General features: G+C 44.9%; 1 protein-coding gene across 3 annotated transcripts in view; it reads left to right on the forward strand.

The window, feature by feature from the left end:
* Positions 1–19,354, forward strand: part of FYN (FYN proto-oncogene, Src family tyrosine kinase) — a 219,229-nt gene that overhangs the window by 22,377 nt on the left and 177,498 nt on the right. For 2 of the 3 annotated variants that reach the window (XM_040238472.1, XM_040238475.1), the window contains exon 2: positions 6,163–6,202. The exons of the other annotated variant lie outside the window; for it this stretch is intronic. The gene's annotated coding sequence lies outside the window, so the exon portion shown is untranslated. The remainder of the gene's footprint in view (positions 1–6,162; positions 6,203–19,354) is intronic. 3 annotated transcript variants of the gene reach the window in all.

A 19,354-nucleotide genomic window follows, 5' to 3' on the forward strand; every position in this document is an offset into this window, starting at 1 on the left:
GTTTAATATGTGGCTGTTGCTGTACCCTCTCCCTTTGCCCAATCACAAAGCAAATAAATAGCAGAGCTAGGAGCAAAACTTGGTTTCCAAGCCAACTACTTCCTCCCTGGCTGTGTACCAAAATTCTGTGTGTTGGAGCGTAATTCGTAGTTAGTGGTGAGAGGGATCATTAGGAAGCGGAGTCTATGCTTTGCACCTTACTGCTTGCAATAGAGCCTGTGGTTAATGGTACTAGGTACATTGTTCATATTTGGGGGGGCCTTCCCCTTCTGTTTCTCTCCAAAGGCTGTATGTGCTGTTGGTTGTGATGGGCAAGATGGCAGTGCTCCACTAGTGTTAACACTTCTGTGTGCATAGAAACATAGGCAAGAGGGGGAACGCTCCCACATCATAACAGTGACCCCAGAGTTTCTAGATTTTTCAGTGAGGTGAGTGAATATTTATATAAAAGAAATAAGAAGAGGGTAGTAGCCCAGTGTGTCTGGCATTGGCCAAGGCCTTGACATCTTCCCAATGTAGGAGGCTCAAGGGTGTCCCCGGCCACTTTTGCTGTCCTCTCCCAGACTCGCCTTTTCCTTTGAATTCCTTCTGGGTCCCCTTGATTTCAGGGAGCTGAGGACACCCTTGAGGGTGGCGTCCACTTGTCCCCAAGCTCTTCACTGCCCTATGCCTCTCACCACTTTGAACATGTACTCATCACCATGCCCTTTCTAGGGGTGGGTAAGATGGGAGAAGAGTTGCAGGTGTCACCGCCTCAAACCTTCTTAGAAGGTTCATGTGTACAGGAAGACACAGGAGGAGGACGAGCTTGTCTGGGACTAGAAGGAATGGCCAGAGGGGGGAACATTTTTTTTTTCCTGGGGAAACGGGGTAATGAGGAACGCCCCACAACGAAAGGCCTTGTCTGAGCAGGGTCCTGTCCCAGGGCCAGCCCCAGCTGGGGGCGGCACAGCAGAGCAGGGTGCCCTGCGTGTCTGCATGCAGCTGTGGAGGCCCTGGGTGCCCACTGTGAGAGTGGGCCTGTTCCTGGGTTGCAGGCAGGGAGCCAGGGACTGCCCCCTTGTCAGAGAACATTGAGGCGCTTCTGTGTGCACTCTGTATGTGTCTCAGCTTTCTTTGGAATTGTGGCAGAGTCTGGCCCTGCCTGGTCTTTTTTGTGCCTTGGATCCTAAGTTAAGAATAACCGAAGGAACAGTGCCCCTGTTGACACGCTTGATATGGAAGCTGCTATCAAATGGCCATTTTATGCTTGGTGGCCACTGACATCACACCACGTACAGCTCTGAGTTCTCACTTGAGTTCTGATTGAATAGAGCTGTGATCATTGGAGCAGAAAGAAGCCATTCAGACGTGACTATGTGGAGACGTGTCTAGTAATGTGCAGATGTTTTTTGGCAGGTCAATAAATATTTTAAGTCTTTTGCAAAAGGGTTGAATTGGGAAGAGAGGAGATTCTGTGGCAAGAGAAAAGTATACCTCATTTCTCTCTCAATCTTCCATTTCTTAAAATAATCAAACAAAAGCCCAAGCCACAATTTAAATCTTGGCTACATCATGCCCCTTCCTTACATCGTGTCTTAGTCAAGACGTGATTATGATTCTAATGTATTGAATCTTGGTTTCTCAATCACATTTTTCAAGTAAAAAGGAAACACTGGGTAACAGTAAAAGTAACAGCCGAATCTTCAGATTGGATCTTTGTCACTTATTTATAGCTAAAGACATGGGACTAAATTTTAAAAAGCAGGTCATCTTCTGGGTCCATGGGTGTATGTGGCATGTGGGTGCACCCTGGATTTATAACCCCCTTCCTTCCCCAGCACCCTGTCCGCTCCTACGTGCAGGAGGTGGCAGGTCGGCCTGATTCAGCGCAGTTTCATTTCCTTCATCTCTGTGTTCAGCTCTTCATTAGTCACCCTGCCCCTCTCCACCCTTCACACCTCCATCCACAGAGGTGGCACAGGTCCCCTTTGTGTTGCCAGCACAGTACTTGCTCACTGCCATTCTGGCCACAGACAAACTGATGTTCCATTGGAGAGGCAGGGACCAGTCCTACCTGAAGTGCTATAGGCGCACGGAGGAGAGGAAATCCAATTCTTCATAGAAGTGGGGCCAGAGGGAAACAGGAGCAGAAAGGTGGTTCTGTCCTGGGCCCTGAAGGCCAATCGGGAGAGGATGCTTCTTACCCAGCAAAGTGAGTGAGACTGGAATGAGGATCCTTAGTCCAGGCCAGGAATATGCTGGGGCCTCTATCTGTTTTTCTACCCTTTCCTGAGAGAGAGGCGGGTTGAAAAGATACTGGTGGGTGCAGATGTGTGCCCCTCACTGCCCAGCTTCTAAACTGGCGTACACCTGTCTCTCACCACCTGGCCTCTGCCTTAGCTTCCCACCTTTCTCCCTCTAGCCTCCTACCGTCTGCACCCACCTCATGCCTTCCACACTGTCAAGCCTCTTGCCATTCTCCAAACATGTGGCCAGTGTCCCTTTGCCAGGTCAGGGTATTCTTCTGCTGGCACTGTCCTCTCACAGGGTATATGGTGGGTGCCCATGGGAGAGGTCCCGTGGCATCTGAAATAGGAGAGCAGGAGGGGTGGGGTGGGGGTGGCTATATCAAGAAGGAGCTCAAAGTTGAGGGCTTCTCAGTATTATTTTTGGAGTTTCCTCTAAAAAGAAAAATCTTTGTGTATTCCCCCAGTGATGGAGGACTTGAGCTGATCTAGAGAGTGGGGAGGATTCATTTTGGGTCCAGGCCTCGTCCTTCAGCTTCGCTTCCTACAGTTGATCACACATTTGCAGCATTTATAGATCTGCCTTTTCCACTGGGGGAATCTGGGTCACTTCAGTCATGTTCTCAAACAAAGTATCAGTACTACTTCAGCAGGAAGAACAAAAGCATGGCCCATGCCCTAATGCCCACAAGCCCACGACTGGGGGCTTTTATATGGAAATATGGAAATAGTCAACTATTTATATGGAAATAGTCAAATATTTGGGCTTCCCTAGTGGCTCAGATGGTAAAGAATCTGCCTACAATGCTGGAGACCTGGGTTCGATCCCTGGGTTAGGAAGATCCCCTAGAGAAAGGAATGGCAACCCACTCCAATATTCTTGCCTGGAGAATTCCATGGACAGAGGAGCCTGGCAGGCTACAGCCCATAGGGTCACAAAGAGTCAGACACGATTGAGCAAATAAGCTGAAAGGTGAATAATTGGTCAGTTTTTTTAATGTGAATGTGAAAGTGTTAGTTGCTCAGTCCTGTCCGACTCTGCAACTCCCTGGACTATAGCCTGCCAGACTCCTCTGTCCATGTAATTCCCCAGGCAAGAATATTGGATAGGTTGCCATTTCCTTCTCCAGGGGATCTTCCCTACCCAGGGATTGAACCCGAGTCTCTTGCATTGCAGGCAGATTCTTTACCATCTGAGTTACCAGGGAAGCCCTTTTTAAATATTGGAGTCATTGAAATAAAATATTACCTCTATTTCATCTAAGTATTTGATGATCAAAATTTATTTGTTCTCTACTTTTCAGAAACAGCCTTTATTTAAGAACGGTATAACTGGTTTTTAAAAAGCTAAAGCTACTCTTCATTCAAGATGGGTTGCCATATGAATTTTACTTTCAGGCAATTCTATTTCATCCACCCGTATTCTCTTTGAAACAATGGAGCTGGTGCCTAAAAATATCTCAGGCCGTGTGTGCTTGCTGTGAGTCTTTGAAGTTGACGCTGTGACATCCTTCTGGTTTCTGGCTGCGGGATGGTGCATATATGTATTGTCTTTGTTAATTAACTCCATCTGTTTAGTAAACCTGGAAAAGAAATTGGATGATGCTGCATGTATGTACGTATGGATAAGATTCTTTGTGTAGTAGTGAGCCAGCAGCTGCAAGTGGGTTTTCAGTTTTCCTTTTAGTACTGATTGTTAAAGAGCTGTGGAGTGAAGGCTCATTCTTTCAGAGCATGTTGCTGGACTTGGTACCCTCTGAGGTTGCTATTGTGCTGTGTACATGGGAGAGGCCAAGTTTCCTCACTGCTTTGGATGAGGGTAATGATTCTCCACCTGCTCTTCCTGTGGCAGATGAAGGCAGCCCTCACCTGGCAAATTAGAACATTCTACTTTATATATCAGAATGCTGCTGCTGTTGCTGCTGAGTCGCTTCAGTTTTGTCCAACTCTTTGCGACCCCATGGACTGTAGCCCACCAGGCTCCTCTGTCCATGAGATTCTCCAGGCAAGAATATTGGAGTGGGTTGCCATTCCCTTCTGCAGGGGATCTTCCCAACCCAGGGATCAAACGCTCATCTCTTAGGTCTCCTGCTTTGGCAGGCAAGTTCTTTACCCCTAGCACCACCTGGGAAGTCCATATTCAGAATGACGGCCTTCCTAAACCTCTTTGTAAGTATTTAAGAATGGACATCAGTCTTCTCAGTATAGATAGATGTTCCCTTTGGTGAAAAGTTCTTATAGTACGGACTGACTCTTTGCAGGTTATAGAGAGGCCAGTTGAAATTTCTAGAGAGAGAGAATTCCTTTTTCTTTTTTCTTTAACAGCTCAACACTGTCTAGATCCCCAGTGGGAGAGCCAGAATAGAAGGCGTGTATTGCCTAGCGGGCGTTTGGTAGGGTAAGACAGCATATCTCAGAAGCCGGGAAGAGACGGGGCTGTGGGTTGCCCAGGCACGGACTGCGGCGAGCTCATTAGCACATTCTCCCTCCAGCCTCTGTGCTGCTTCTCTTCCGCGTCTGCAGTGAGTTCATGATTTGAATGCCCATCTGCAGAAGACAATATATCAGTTTCTAATTCTCTTCCCCATGGTCATTTTTTCTTCCCTTCATTCTGAGTCATCTTTGATTAAACAAAACAAAGATGTGACTGTTAATTATGTAGTATTCCAAATAGTGTAAAAATTCTCTTGTGTGTGTATGAAGAGGGGATGGTTTTGATGGGGTTGATAATTTATGATGGGGGTATTTTAAACCATGGGCCAGAAAGAAAGATGCTAAGAATCATACTAAAAGCAAGTTTGAGTCTCTACTAAGATAGGAAAAATTGTTTCTGCTTTTTTTTTTCCCGCAGATTTTTCAAACCTTTTACTTTCTACCCTGACATATTGTTGTCAACATAATTCCATTCAACTATTTTTATTGTTCTTTTTAGGCACCTTATTAAAATAGAAGCTTTGTTCAAGCAGCTAGAATCACAAAGAATAAATGAGGTATTGGAACACAGTATTGGCAGGTTGTAGGCAGAGTGCTGGTAAAGAATTCACCTGCAATGCAGGAGACCCCAGTATGATTCCTGGGTCGGAAAGATCCCCTGGAGAAGGCATAGGCTACCCGCTCTAGTATTCTTGCCTGGAGAATCCCCATAGACAGAGGAGCCTGGTGGACTGCAGTCCATGGGGTCGCAAAGAGTCAGACACGCCTGAGTGACTAAGCGGCAGCAGACAGAGAGCATGAGAAATCTGGAGGGCCTGATCCTGGCATTTTAAAGATTCATGTGAAGTGGGCATGGGTGCCATCAGTCAGCATCGGCTGCCCGCAGGACTGAGCACAGGTTCTAAGGTAATCTTGGGACTAGGTTTCCATGCACAAGTTGTGCAGGCTGCTGGGTTGGCAAAGCCTCTTGGAAAGGGTCTCCCAAGCTGATGGGAAAGCAGGCCCATGCCACGCAGCCTGTTTCGACAGTGAGGCTTGCCCACAGTCAGACAGGAAGTGGGGCAGATAGGGTCTGGGGACTAAGGGGAGATTTAAGCCAAGAGGTATGTTGAACAAGACCTTGGGGACACATTTTTAATGTGTCCCAGCTATGGATGACTTATAGGCACTCTGAAAAAGGAGTGTGTGTGTGTGTGTGTGTCTGTGTCTGTGTGCATGTGCGCAAGCATATGCATACTCAAGATCTCTATCCCTATTTTTCCTGGTTCTGGAAACTTAAGATCTCATGCTGGCTTCCTTTGGTTGTACAGGCCCAGGTCTTTGCAGTTGCAGGCAGGTGTTTGTGGCAACTGTGACTTCACAACAATTGTGTGAACAAGAAAAAAAAATTGTGGGCAAATAGATTGTCTGCAGCAAATGAAAATTTGATGGTGGTGCTTTGTTGGTGGTTTACAGGTGAAGAATGCTCAGTTCCCTTGTAATTTTTTTTTTTCTTCTACAGTTTTTTGAAGAAGCAGGATGCTGATCTAGACGTGGAAAAAGTAAGTTGGCAAGTTTTGCACTAAAAGCACGTGCCTTGTAAACTAGAAAGGGTTGTCCACCAGGATTAGGTTCACTTTGGACTTGGAATTGTGACTTTGAGCCCATGGGTTTCTGAGAATGAGGTTGAATGGGAGGTGGAGCTGATGTATGATATAGAAGGCCTTAGCTTACTTGGGTGAACCTGCTACTTGCCCCTCTCCCCTTGTTTGTAACATTCAATTTTGAAAATTATGGGAACATATGTTTTAGCTCTAAGATACGTCTCCCTAGCCCAGAAATAGAACAGAACAGCTGTCCTGTGGCTGCTGAGTCTTCAAGGGCTGGTGGGGGATGAGCAGCCTTCCAACTTCTGGTTAAGACTGGTTAAGGGAAGGTTCATTCATTGTTGGGTTTTCCTCCACTCTCAAATGGCTGCTATTTACCGTTGCCCTAGTTGTATCTTCAAATTGCAGCCACTGTGTGACAGGTCATGCTTCCATTCGCGTAACATTTTTTTGGTGCCCATTGGATGCTGGACACCTTGCTGGACTCTGCGGAGACAAAAATGAATGTGAAAGACAATACACAGATAATTATTGCACAATCTGATAGAGCTGTGCAAAAAGGGTTCTGGAAACTCCAGCTGAGGGCTCGGCATCCAGAGAAGCTGCTGGAGGGAGGGGGCATGTGAAGGAACCGTGTGTTCATTCTTTCTGCAGACTGGGTGAGTCTTCTCTGCCTGTGCTTCCCTTGCCTCCCAGGCCCCTTGGGTTCCCAGCAAAGGCTGGACTTACACAGGTCTCACCAGCCAGCTTTAGGATCCTTCAGTGCCCCAGACTCCACCGAGCAGTCACATGGCCTTGAGTGTAGTCTTTTATTGGATCCCTGGTCACTCAGGGACTGCCATCTCATCATTCTAGAATGACTTGGATGTTATTTCTTATTTTGAATTTATGTGCAAGAGAGGTTCTTCTCCTAAACTAGAGCCATTCTGTCTGCAGACAGTGCACTTTTATTTTCGAGTCGAGAAAATACAATTCTCTTGAAGCCTTGTTTGAGAACAATTATGAGCAACCCCTGATCTTTGACCCCGTGCAAACTCCCCAGCTTCTGCAAATGATCTGTGATCTCCTTTCAACCTGGCCTTTTTAGCTCATACAAACCTAGGGACTCAAGGAAGTAAAAAAGGCTCTAGTCAGGGCCAGTAGAAGGGAGCCTTTGTAGAAACCCCATGGGTTAGATCTTGACTGTGGAGGCCAGAAGTCAGGAGGGACATCCCTATGGGGGTGAACCCTGTGGCCCTCCTGGGCCAGGCCAGACCCCCAGCAGCCAGAGTCTCTGGGTGTCAGGAGCCACCCCAGGGTGGTATAGCACAGACCAGCAGAACACCCAGCATAGATGAGGGCGGGGAGAGGGTCCAAGAAGTGCCTGGTGATGCTCCAGGCTACAGAGCGTGCCTGGCTTCATGCGGCCCAGGCCACAGTGAATCCCACAACCACAAGGCTGGGAGATCCAGCTCATGGATGGGGTGCATCCGTCTGTGCAAGCCCACAGGCAGACCAGTGGAGTGGGGAGCCCCGAGTGGAATGAATTAAATTCTTGCTTCAGCTCTGCTGTTCACATGCTCTAAGATCTTAGGCAAATCTCTTTTCCTTTCTGAGCCTGATTTTTCTCATCAGTAGAGAGAAAATTCCTTTTCCAGGACCAAGTAGAATTCATTTTTTAACTTAAAAACACAAAACATATTTTTTTATTGTTGTTTTCTAACTTGAGCCTTGTATCGGAAAGGAAAAGTGGTTGTTGGCCACAGTCTAAAGAAGACTTAATAAGGCTGGCCATGGGCTGGGAGCTCCTTGCAGGTGGAGCCTGATGGATTGTACTGACAGCAAGGTGTGTCTAACAGTAGGATGAACTGTGTGACTGACCCTGTCTTGGGCTTTGGATGTTTGTTAGTACTGAGCGAATTTAGACTGAAAGAAGCTAAACCTGGGGTGGGAAATGCTTCTTGAGCTGAGTGAGTTTGGGCTCCTCTGAAGGGTTCTGCCTACACCCTCTCAGTCAAGTAGTTAGTGACCTGCAAAACACTTAACCACCAGAGGGGATTTCACTATTTTAAAAGCTCTGATTCAAAAGCTTCAATTCCAGAATCTTTTTCTAATGCTCAGAGAAGGCTATTGAGTACAGATATGCCAAATAATCTTTTTGCCTGTGTTTATATACCTGCCAGGAAGAGTCTAGTACAGGATGTACCTCCATTGTTTAAGTAAATGATACCTGTTAGCCAACCCAAGTGAAAAAAAATTCACTGATATCAGAATGTCTTTGTTTCCTAATGGATTTTTGAGTTTTCTCTTCTAGTTGAACATTTTTGTAAGGATAGAACTAGGAAAGGAAAATTAGCTTTGTTTTGACATGTCAAAGCTCAGAGATACATCAGCATACATTCTATTATTATTGTCTGTAGTTTACTGGATTTCCACTACATACGGAGTGTTTTTTATGTATGCCGCACTTCACCATTACAGCCATCTTGTGAGGTGACCGTGTCCCTTACCATGAGTTGCTTAAGGCACCATAGTAGTAGCAAGGATTCTAGTCATACTTATCCAGTCCAAAGCCTTCTCTTTCCCATGCCCCATCTTACCTTGGAATTGATATAGTGTTCAATGTATCTTTTAATATTTTCTATTGTGATAAAAGTCACATAATATACAACATTACTATTTTAACCATGTTTAACTCTATAGTTCAGTGGTACTAAGTACAACTCTCACCATAATCCGCTCCCAAATTTTTCACCTTCCTAAAATGAACTCTGTTCCCATTAAACACTAACTCCCCATCCTCTCTCCCCACCTCACCTCCATCCCTCTGACATCTACCGATATACTTCCAATTCTATGAATTTGACTGTTGAGACAGTATATTTGTGTTATCTCCTTTTTAAAAGTTTTATGAGTAAGTAGTAAAAAAGCAATGTTACTTTCTAGAGAGGTCTTCCTTGACTCCCAGTCTGGCTGGAGGCATAGTTATTTGTACAATAGCCATCTATATCTGTTTCCTGCTGGAATGTAGCCTTTGGTCTGAATTCTTCATGTATGAAGCCTAGAGCCTGCACCAGGTATGCCTTCTTAAGGTGTTGAATGCCACATGACCAAATTGAGGGGTAATGAGACCCAAAGAAAGCTACCTTGGTAGGTAGAAAAGTTAAAAACTTTATTGTATACCCCAGAAATCATGTTTCTCTTCTCCAGCTATGGGTTTTATCTGTGGAAATCATGCTTGTTAATAGCATTATGTGGAGATAGGATGATCATTCCCTATCCTCAAAAGTACAGTTTCAAGCAGACAAATGAATAAATAATTCTTAGAATGAAGTCATCTGGGCAAGTAAAGCAAGTCTAAAGGGAGGGGCAGTAAGAACATAAGGGAAACATTAAACTTTTTTTTTTTTCACAGAATCTAATAGAATTATTGAGGAATATACTTCTGAGTATAGTTTCCATAAATCACTGATTTAAATATATAAAGTGTGTCTTCTAAAAGTGAAACCCATCCTCAAGTGAATTTTAAAGAATATGTCATTTGCTGGGAAAGATTGAAGGCGGGAGGAGAAGGGGATTACAGAGGATAAGATGGTTGGATGGCATCACCAACTCAATGGACATGAGTTTGGGTACACTCTGGGAGCTGGTGATGGACAGTGAAGCCTGGTGTGCTGTAGTCCATAGGGTTGCAAAGAGTCGGACACAACTGAGTGACTGAACTGACTGACTGAATTTTGTTTTTATGTCAGAAAAAAACAAAAATGCACTTTATAAAATAAAAAGCTGATAAAATTGAGTCATCTGACTTAGTAATTTAAACCTTGATTTAAATGAATGTAATTAACATCTCTTTGGTCATAACTACTCTCAAAGTCCTGGGGAGAGAGGTTTGATTTTCATGTACCCTACATGGCCTTGGTCCATCATGATTAAAGTGTTTTGGCGTCTGCCTTGAGAGAGGCCCCTGTTATATCTGTAGTTCCAGTGAGACCAAGAATTCCTCTACTGCTATTCCAAATGTTTGCAGGGCTTAGATAGCTGCCTTCAGGCCTCAAATGTGGCCAAAATACTATTGTCTCTTTGGTAGGCCACCTCAACTAAAATCATCCTTGAGAAAGAAAAGTAAATTAAAAAATTACCTCCTGCTTTAGAGTTGTTTCCTTTCTCTCAGTGAATTATTGAAAAATGGAGTCGCTTCTGTGTTCATCTGTAAATGTAGAATGCACATAGAAGTTATTCCATGTTTCAGTCTGTCTTTTGTTTTAATAAGTCCCAAAAGAAATGATTAAAAAAAATTCCTAGATTCTTATTGTGAGGCCAATTGTCTTGTGAAAAAAAAAAGATCTCTTTCTAAACAGTGAATGGTTCAAAATTCAAGACTGCATTAGAAAATAAGCTTTAAAGTCATGTATGATTCCTACACAGCCAATTGAAAAGAGAAAAATTTGTGACCCAATGGACTGTATCCTGCCAGGCTCTTCTGTTCATTGGATTCTCCAGGCAAGAATACTGGAGTGCGTTGCCATGCCTTTCTCCAGGGGATCTTCCCAATCCAGGAATCAAACCCGCGTCTCCTGCATTGTAGGCAGATTCTTTACCACTGAGCCATCAGGGAAGCCTTTAGTGGGAGTAATATAATTTCCAAGGGTCAGAGGATCATCAGGACTTAAATGGAATGTCCAAAGGCTTAAGAATGCTGGTCGGTGGGAAGGCATGTGGCTGTGTCTCCGTGGGCATGTGGGGGGTTTGGTGTTGGGGGTACCGCCTCCCTGGGTATGCTGCTTGCTTGAAGGAGAAGGAGAGAGAGAGAAGAGGAGGACCAACATGAGTATAACGCCCTGCTGTCTGTAGAAGCTGCTGCTGCTAAGTCGCTTCAGTCGTGTCCGACTCTGTGTGACCCCATAGACGGCAGCCCATGAGGCTCCCCCATCCCTGGGATTCTCCAGGCAAGAACACTGGAGTGGGTTGCCATTTCCTTCTCCAAAGCATGAAAGTGAAAAGTGAAAGTGAAGTCGCTTAGTCGTGTCCGACTCTTAGCAACCCCATGAACTGCAGCCTACCAGGCTCCTCTATCCATGGGATTTTCCAGGCAAGAGTACTGGAGTGGGGTGCCAGTGCCTTCTCCGTCTGTAGAAGCTACTCTTCCTGAAGGGAGGGGAGGTCTCCCCAGGTGCTGTGGGTCCCTTAAGACCTCTGACACATGTGCGTAGAATACTGCCAACTTCAGGACCTGTGAGATGCCCAGTTAGCTTCCATTCTCCATGTCCTTTGCCCCAACCTCACACACAGACTGACCTCTTCCACTGGTGACTGAGCATCGGGAAAGACCAGCCTTTGTTTCACTTAGCGGGGGCCAAGCCTGACACAGCCTGTTCTCCTGGTGATTAGGGATCAAGAGAAAGGAATGGCTTTTGGTTGGGGATGGGGGAATGTCTGTGTTTAGGAGCAAGAAACTTGCACAGAATTCTGTTTTAGATTGCAGAGCAAACTTTTTAAAGTCCTGGACCAAAAATAGTTGTTATGCATCACCCATAATAACTGACCAATAATAACTGACCAACTTTCTTTGACATATATCTCTAGATTGTAAAAACTAAGCGCCACCACTGTCCAAGAAGAAAAAAACATGCACTCTGCCAGTTCAAATTTCCAAGATAACAAGAGATTCCCTCTTCCTAGATATTATAAACTCAGGCAGATATTGATGGCAGTTGGAAGAACTGCGGGTAACAGTATTAGATTGTGATTCAAGGAAAGAGCTGAAAGGCTGGGATGGATTGTCTGCTGCCGGATGCAGAAGAGTTAATTTATCCTTTCCTCAAACATTGATGAACTCAGGCGGGCCAACCACTGTGTAGACCACATGTCATCTTACTCAGTTGTCCTGTTTTGCATGTGAGGAAAATGAAGCTCAGCAGAAATGAAGTGATTTCCCCAAGGACTTGAATCTTGGAAGCAGCAAGACCTAAATGGGGTCTCGGTCTCTTTCCGCTCTGTGTTGGAGGTTCTGTCCTGAGGTTCTCTTGAGCAGAAGACAGGTGAATCATCATCAGCCTTATGTCATCAAACTGGTAGTTTTATATGTACCTTTCATCTTCCCTTCCTTGATTTTAAAAGGACTTTCTCCCTTATGGTATGGTTTTTAAAATAGTAATGATGTTTTTATCAGGGAGATGTTGGAAACTCAAAACAAGAACTGTGTCCTACACCCTGACCTGGTGCCCCCAAGCGGTCCCCTGGGTGACAGCATGGGAGCTGACTTGGAGAGGTGGTGGTGGTGGGAGTCTGGGCAGACCTGCGGGACCTTCCTCCTCTTTCTAGGCCAGTTCCTAGGCTGGGGGATCATGCTGTTGTATTGCTCATCTCAGCAGCATTCATCATTCTCCGAAGGCTGGATGTTGCCAGGCGAGGGTGGGGAGAAATGCTGCCCACATCACAATAGAGAATCAAGACATGATCCCACCTACGCTGGAGGCTCTCTCCTCCCATGTGTGCGGGCAGATTGCTGGATCATCTGTTCCACAGGAGTAAAGAGGCCTGCTGGGTGGAGGTTAAACCATCTGGTTGTCTGCCCTGCTTGGACTTACTGTCTGCTGAATTTGTGTGTGAAGCAGAAATTATTAGTAAAGTGTGCACTCAGAATGGCTTAAAAGATGCCTTTTATCACTGTCCCCAAACACTTTTAAAAGCGGAGCCATCCTTGTTCTAAGTCTGGTTTGGAATAGGCCATAAAAACACATACAAATTCAAACTTCTCCCTTGAACACACACAGCAAAATTTAACTAATCAGAAAACCTTCCTTTTAGTTTACTGTGACTGTCATCACAAATGAGTACAAACATGGTGTCTTAAAACAACAGAGATTTGGTCTCTCATGCTTTTGGAGTCTGAGCCCAGTGTTAAGGTATCAGCAGGAATATATGCCTTTCGGAGGCTTTCGTTGTCGGGGGAGATTTTTGGGGGAGAATCGGTTGCTTGTCTCTTCTTTCCCAGTTTTTGGGGCTCCAGATGCTCTGTGACTTGTGGCCACATCTCTCCAGTCCCCGCCTCTGCCTTCAGGTTACCTTCTTCCCTGTGCATCTCCGTCCCATCTCCCTCTGCATCCCTCTTATAAGGATGCCTGTGACGGCTTTGAGCACCTGCTGGATAATCTAGAATCATCTCCTCCTGTGGACATCCTTAGCTTTATCATATCACAGCATTTCATGTCAGATCCTACTCACAGATTGCAAGAATTAGGAAAGGAATACCTTGGGGAAGGGGAGACATTTTTCTGCCTCTCACACCTTCTCTTGGGGGAATTTCTGTGTTTTTCATTTCCTGAAACATAAAGCCTGTCACCATTTATTTTGCAAGTTACTTGAGTGAATTTGATCTTCCTGGAAGGGACCACTTGGAAGACCTAAGAACCAACTTTGTCTCCCAGGCCTCACTCAGAAAAGGCAAGGCCAGGCCTGTCTTCATCCTCAGATTGGGATTAATGTGAGAATGAAGAATTAGGGGCTCTGAGAGCAGGGAGGGGCCTGGGAAATCAGATCTTCCAGTCTGAGAGAGGAACGGGCTACAGAGACAGGGTCATGGAGACAAGGAGCGGAATGGGTTGAGCAGTCACTGCCGTCAGCCCTTCTTCTAGTGTGTCCCTGCAGGCCCTCAAGCTGTTGCTCATCAGATGAGCCTCTTGGTCTTCCTTCATGCAAGAGCCCTTAACGTGAAAAACCATCCCTGCAAATCCATGTTTTCTTGGCCAGCAGCGCTGGTTCTTACAAATCTTCTTACATTACCTGATATCAGGAATTCTGTTATTCTGGTTACTTCCTCCTGGATGCATTCCCTTTATGTCATTGTCTCTCTGAAAGCCTGGCACTCAGACACGAACAGTACTTCAGAGATGTCTCAGCCAGTATAGAGTAAGGTCTCTACACCAAAGACTCCTAAGGCCTGTGAGATGCACGTTTTCTGCATCATTAAATGCTGAACCAGTGCAGACCAGGATCACATCTCTGGTTCAGCTGCTCTGTGGCACTCTTAGCTTGCACTGAGCGTGTATTCAATAAAAATCCTTAAGACTTTAAAATATGAATTGCTTTAAACATATCCCCTTTGCCCCTGCCACATAAAAATGCTGGGCTTCTGTCTGGGCATCAGGATGGGGTCAGCTGGGAATCCAGAATATTATCCAGATGAGAATCTGGAGAATAGACGGATCTGTGGCCAGGGACATGTTCATGGAGACATATGAGCAGCATGTATGTAACAGGAGACAGTGAAGGGAGCTGGGAAGGTCTAGCACTGGGGGAGTCCTTCCACGGGTGGCAGTCTGGATGGACATATGTTGTTGGGTAGCAGGATTGTATGGCCGAATGGGTCAAGGGGCCAGATGAAAGGAGTGATGGAGGATGGGGATGAGACCACAGCAGGAAGCCGTAGAAAGCTGGGTCTACAAGAACAACTTAGAGGATCAACTGCCAGAAGGGGATGGGGCCCAGAACAGGAGACTGAGCCCAGAGAGTAAAAGGCAGCCCCAGCTCAGAAGGCAGAGTCATAACATTGATGGGACTCTGAAGTCAGTGTCCTGGAGCCTCTCCCACCCAGGGTCTGGGATCAGGGACGTGGGCTTATGATCAGGGTGAGCTGTCCCAACAGAGCAGTTTCAGGAGTCTGGAGCAGACACTGACATCATCTATATTTATGCAGTAGATTTCTTTCTCTTGCTCTCTCTCTCTCTCTCTCTTTTTTTTTTTTTTTTTTTGCAGTCAAAAGCAGGATTTTTATCTGTTAACTTGGAGGGATTTTGTTGTTGTTTTGGCTCAGCCTATTAACATCCTTTAAAAATCTCTGGTCTTCCTTCCTTTTTGTTCTGTTTTCTTTCTGTCTGTATCTTGGCTCTTCTACATTCTTTTTAAAATTTTTTATTGGAATATAGTTGATTCACAGTGTTGTGTTAGTTTCAAGTGTACATTCTTTCTTCCAGTCAATTAACTATCTCCTCTCATCTGAGAATTATTTGTGATCTCCGTAAGCACATCTTGATGAAAGCATCCTTAATAAGCAAGGATGTCAAACCTCCCAGGCCCTGCATACAAGGACCTCCCTCCAAGTCACTGTTGCTCCCTGTGATGTGTGTGCCCTTGGGAGGGCTATGCAGTCAACTCTGAGTCCAACAAACCCAGCTGTCACTTGGCCCAGGTCTTCACACCTGGCTCAGCTGTTTTAGTGACCATCCAGAACTTTGCTGACGTCAGGGTGCTCTCTGTCTGTAATCTGTCACTCAGACAGTCCGTGACAGCGCCATGAGATGGAGGCAGTGCCACAGGAAGGAGGGTTGGAAGAGTACTTGGTTGTTTGCTACTTTGAGGGCAGAGATACCTGTTTGCTCTGAGCAAACGGAGGGCCCCCGCTTCCTCGAGCACACCCGGGGGCATCATCTAGCGGCGGGACTTCAAAGGAGGGACTAGAACCCTGTATTCAGATGTGCAGCCCTGATCACTATCTAAAGCGTTTGCCTCCACTGAAGACCGATCCTCCTTTGCGGGTCCCGTGTGGTCTGTGGAGAGCAGCCCACTGTTGAGTGAACACAGTGGTTTCTCGGAAGCCGTGGGGTGTTCGTGAAGTTGTGAAATGTACCACCGCTGAACAAAGTCAGGGTGTAAAGTGCAGGAAAGGAAGTGGACCATTTCTGTTAACACAAGAAGAGATGAGACAATGCATCCATTTGCATAGTCCTTCCCACAAGGCTACCGTGAGAAAGCAAGATGGTTCCAGAGCCAAGAACAGGCAGCGTGAAGCAGCAGAAAGAGTGTGAGGGCCCAGGGGCTTGAGTGAGTCCTGACGGGGCCTCCAAAGAGCTGTGTGGTGGTGACCGTGTGGGAAGCAGAGCGTCATCACTCGTCAGCCTGCAGCTGTGGTGAGTGAGGAGAGGTGCAGGGTGCCCTGAAATCGCTGCAGTCACTAGAGGACCCCGAATGCGAGTCAGTGAAGAGATGCTGAGGAAGGGAGGGCGTCGTAATAATTTACACCTTCTGTCTGTTGTCCTCTTTCTTTGGGCAATACTGTCCCAGGATTGACTAACTGCCAAGTATGCTGTGGAATAGAGTCATACACGGGGTAGGAGGTTTTCTGTCAAGGGAAGGTTTCTTTCCACAACATGATTGAATCTTTTGCTACAGTAATTTAACACAAACAAAACTTTTTTTGTGTGTATGTGTGGGAAGATTTTGTTCATCATTAGAAGAAAAGTGGTCCTCCTAGACTAGGGGTGGCAGAGACAGTCATTTAAAAAACAAAGTAACTGCCATTTTGCCTATCATACTATTATCAGATGAAGGAGTCTTTTTTTCCCCCTAATACCGGAGAGCTTGACTCATGCATCAATGTGAGACTTATTGTATTAAAAAAAAAAAAAAAAGTGAATTTGATAATGGGGACAAAATTTGAACAGCCCTTAGGTCTTATTAGTTACTTTATTTTCTTTTTGTTAATTTTTTAAAAACTTTTTATTTTGTACTGGGGGCTTCCTTGGTGGCTCAGGCTCCTTCCTGCAATGCAGAAGACCTGCATTCAATTCCTGGATGGGCAAGATCCCCTGGGGAAGGAAATAGCTACCCACTCCAGGATTCTTGCCTGGAGAATTCCATGGACAGAGGAGTCCAATGGGCTATAGTCCATCAGGTTGCAAAGAGTTGGATACAACTGAAAGACCAACACTTTCATAGCCAATTAACAGACAATGTTGTGATAGTTTCAGGTGAACAGTGAAGAGACTCAGCCATACGTATACATGTACCCATTCTTTCCTAAACTCCCATTTTCAGTACCTCTTCATGAAATTTAGAAGTTGTTACAGCCATCATCCCCATGTGGCTCAGCTGGTAAAGAATCCACCTACGATGCAGGAGACCCCGGTTCGATTTCTGGGTCAGGAAGATCCCCTGGAGAAGGGTTAGGCTACCCTCTCCAATATTCTCGGGCTTCCGTGGTGGCTCAGCTGGTAAAGAATCCCATGCAATGCGGGAGACCTGGGTTTGATCAATGGGTTGGGAAGATGCCCTGGAGAAGGGAATGGCGACCCACTCCAGATTCTGACCTGGAGATTTCTACGGATATGGGGTCACAAAGAGTCGGACAGGACTGAGTGACTTTTACTTTCACTGTTCACAGCACTCATTAGTTAAGTTTTAGGTATGGGGAGGCCTTATTGACATTGTGTCAGGGGTACTTTTTTTTAATATGGCCCTTGAGCTGAGAGAACTAAAAAGTTTTGACAGCCACTATAATATTTGCCATATCTTCTCATATTTGGTGTTACTAATACTGGCTACTAGCCAATCAAGTGACTTTTCTTTATTCTGCTTCTACAGTGGTCCAGTGGGAAATATAATTGGGGTTCATTGTTTTCTAGATGGTAAATACAACAACAAGACACTGTATAGAGTTGATCCTAGAACAGAACGGGTTTGAAATGCAAGTGTCCACTTACATGCAGAGTTTTTTCAAATAAATATTACAGTACTGCATGATCTGCAGTTGGTTGAAGCTACAAATGCAGAGCCAAGGATAAGGAGGGCTGATTGTAAAGTTACATGTAGATTTTTGACTGCCCAGAAGGTTGGCTTCCCAGCCTCCCCTGTCTGTTCTGTTCAAGGGTCAATTGTAATTTTTTTTTTTGGAAGGAAAAAGCAAAAAGCTTCAGAAACAATCATTTCAGACCCCACAGAGGAAGATGTGTCAAGGCAGGAAAAGTGCTTAATTGTTTTTTGTTTTCAAGTGTTTTTTTTTTTAACAGACTTCATTTTTTAGAGCAATTTTAGGTCCACAGAAAAACCAAGAGGAAGGTACAGCAGTTTCTCATGTACCCTCTGCCCCCACACATGCATCGCCTCCACAAATATTTGTTACAAATGATGAACCTACACTGACACGTCATTTTCACTCAGAGTCCATCATTCTTGATGTTGTACATTTTATGGGTTTGGACAAGTGCATAATAACATATATCAACCATTACAGTACCATGCAGATTATATTCACTGCCCTAAAAACCCTCTGTGCTCTGCATATTCATCCTTCTCCCATCCCTAACCTCTAGCAGCTAGTGATCTTTTTACTGTCTCTATAGTTTTGCCTTTTTCAAAATGTCATATAGGTGGAATCATACACTGTATATAGCCTTACCTGATTGACTTCTTTTGACTAGTAATATGCATTTACGTTGTCTCCATATTTTTCATGGCTCAATAGCTCATTTCTTCTTAGAGCTGAATCATATTTCATTGTCTGGATGTACTACAGTTTATTTATTCATTCATCTCCTGAAGAACATCTTGGTTGCTACTAAGTTTTGGCAATTATGGAAAAATTCTATGAACATCTGTGTGCAGGTTTTGTGTGGATGTTAGTTTCATTTCCTTGGGGTATATACCAAGGAGCACAATTAAAAGCATTCCTTTTTGTTTAAATTCTAGAAATTGTTTTGTTTTTTTTTTCTTTCGGGGTGGTGGTGTAGAACCCAAATCAGTGTGTGCCATAGGCCTGTTTGTATGTGAATTCTAAGCAGCCCTCATTTCACTGATGCTTTATCCATGAACATCCATCACTATATTTCAGCTCAAATTTGAGATGATGAATGACTATTTTTTGCTTTTTCTCTTATATTACCATGTCCCCTGGCTCATAATCATTGAGAACTTTCTTCACTCAAATTGAAGGAACTGACCAACTTGGATGCCTTTCTCCAAGAGCCCTCCTTTTTTTCCTTTCTTTTCCAACGACCATGTCCCTGAGTCAGGTTCTTGGCACCCCAGACTTTGGAATTATTTTCTCTGGCCTGGTGTTCAGACTTGTCTTTCAGTTTTTCCGATTATTGCTAAACTCTTGTCTGAATTCTGTTGAAGCCATCCTCCGAGCCTGACCCCCTTTCTGGGCCCTGCCATCCTGCTCCTCATGGGGCTAAATATAGAGTTGTTCACAGTATCCTGTCACCTCTTTGCACCTCTACCTTACTTTTCTTGTGATTTTTTTCATATTCATTCTTTAGTATATCTTCTGTGATCAAGTGAAAATAGGCCCATTAAAGTTAAAATGGGGCCATGATGTTTGGTTTTCATGTTATGATACAGGCAATATGA

The sequence above is a fragment of the Oryx dammah genome, unplaced genomic scaffold, assembly GCF_014754425.2.
Source record: "Oryx dammah isolate SB20612 unplaced genomic scaffold, SCBI_Odam_1.1 HiC_scaffold_4, whole genome shotgun sequence".
In the NCBI taxonomy this organism is placed as follows: Eukaryota; Metazoa; Chordata; class Mammalia; order Artiodactyla; family Bovidae; genus Oryx; species Oryx dammah.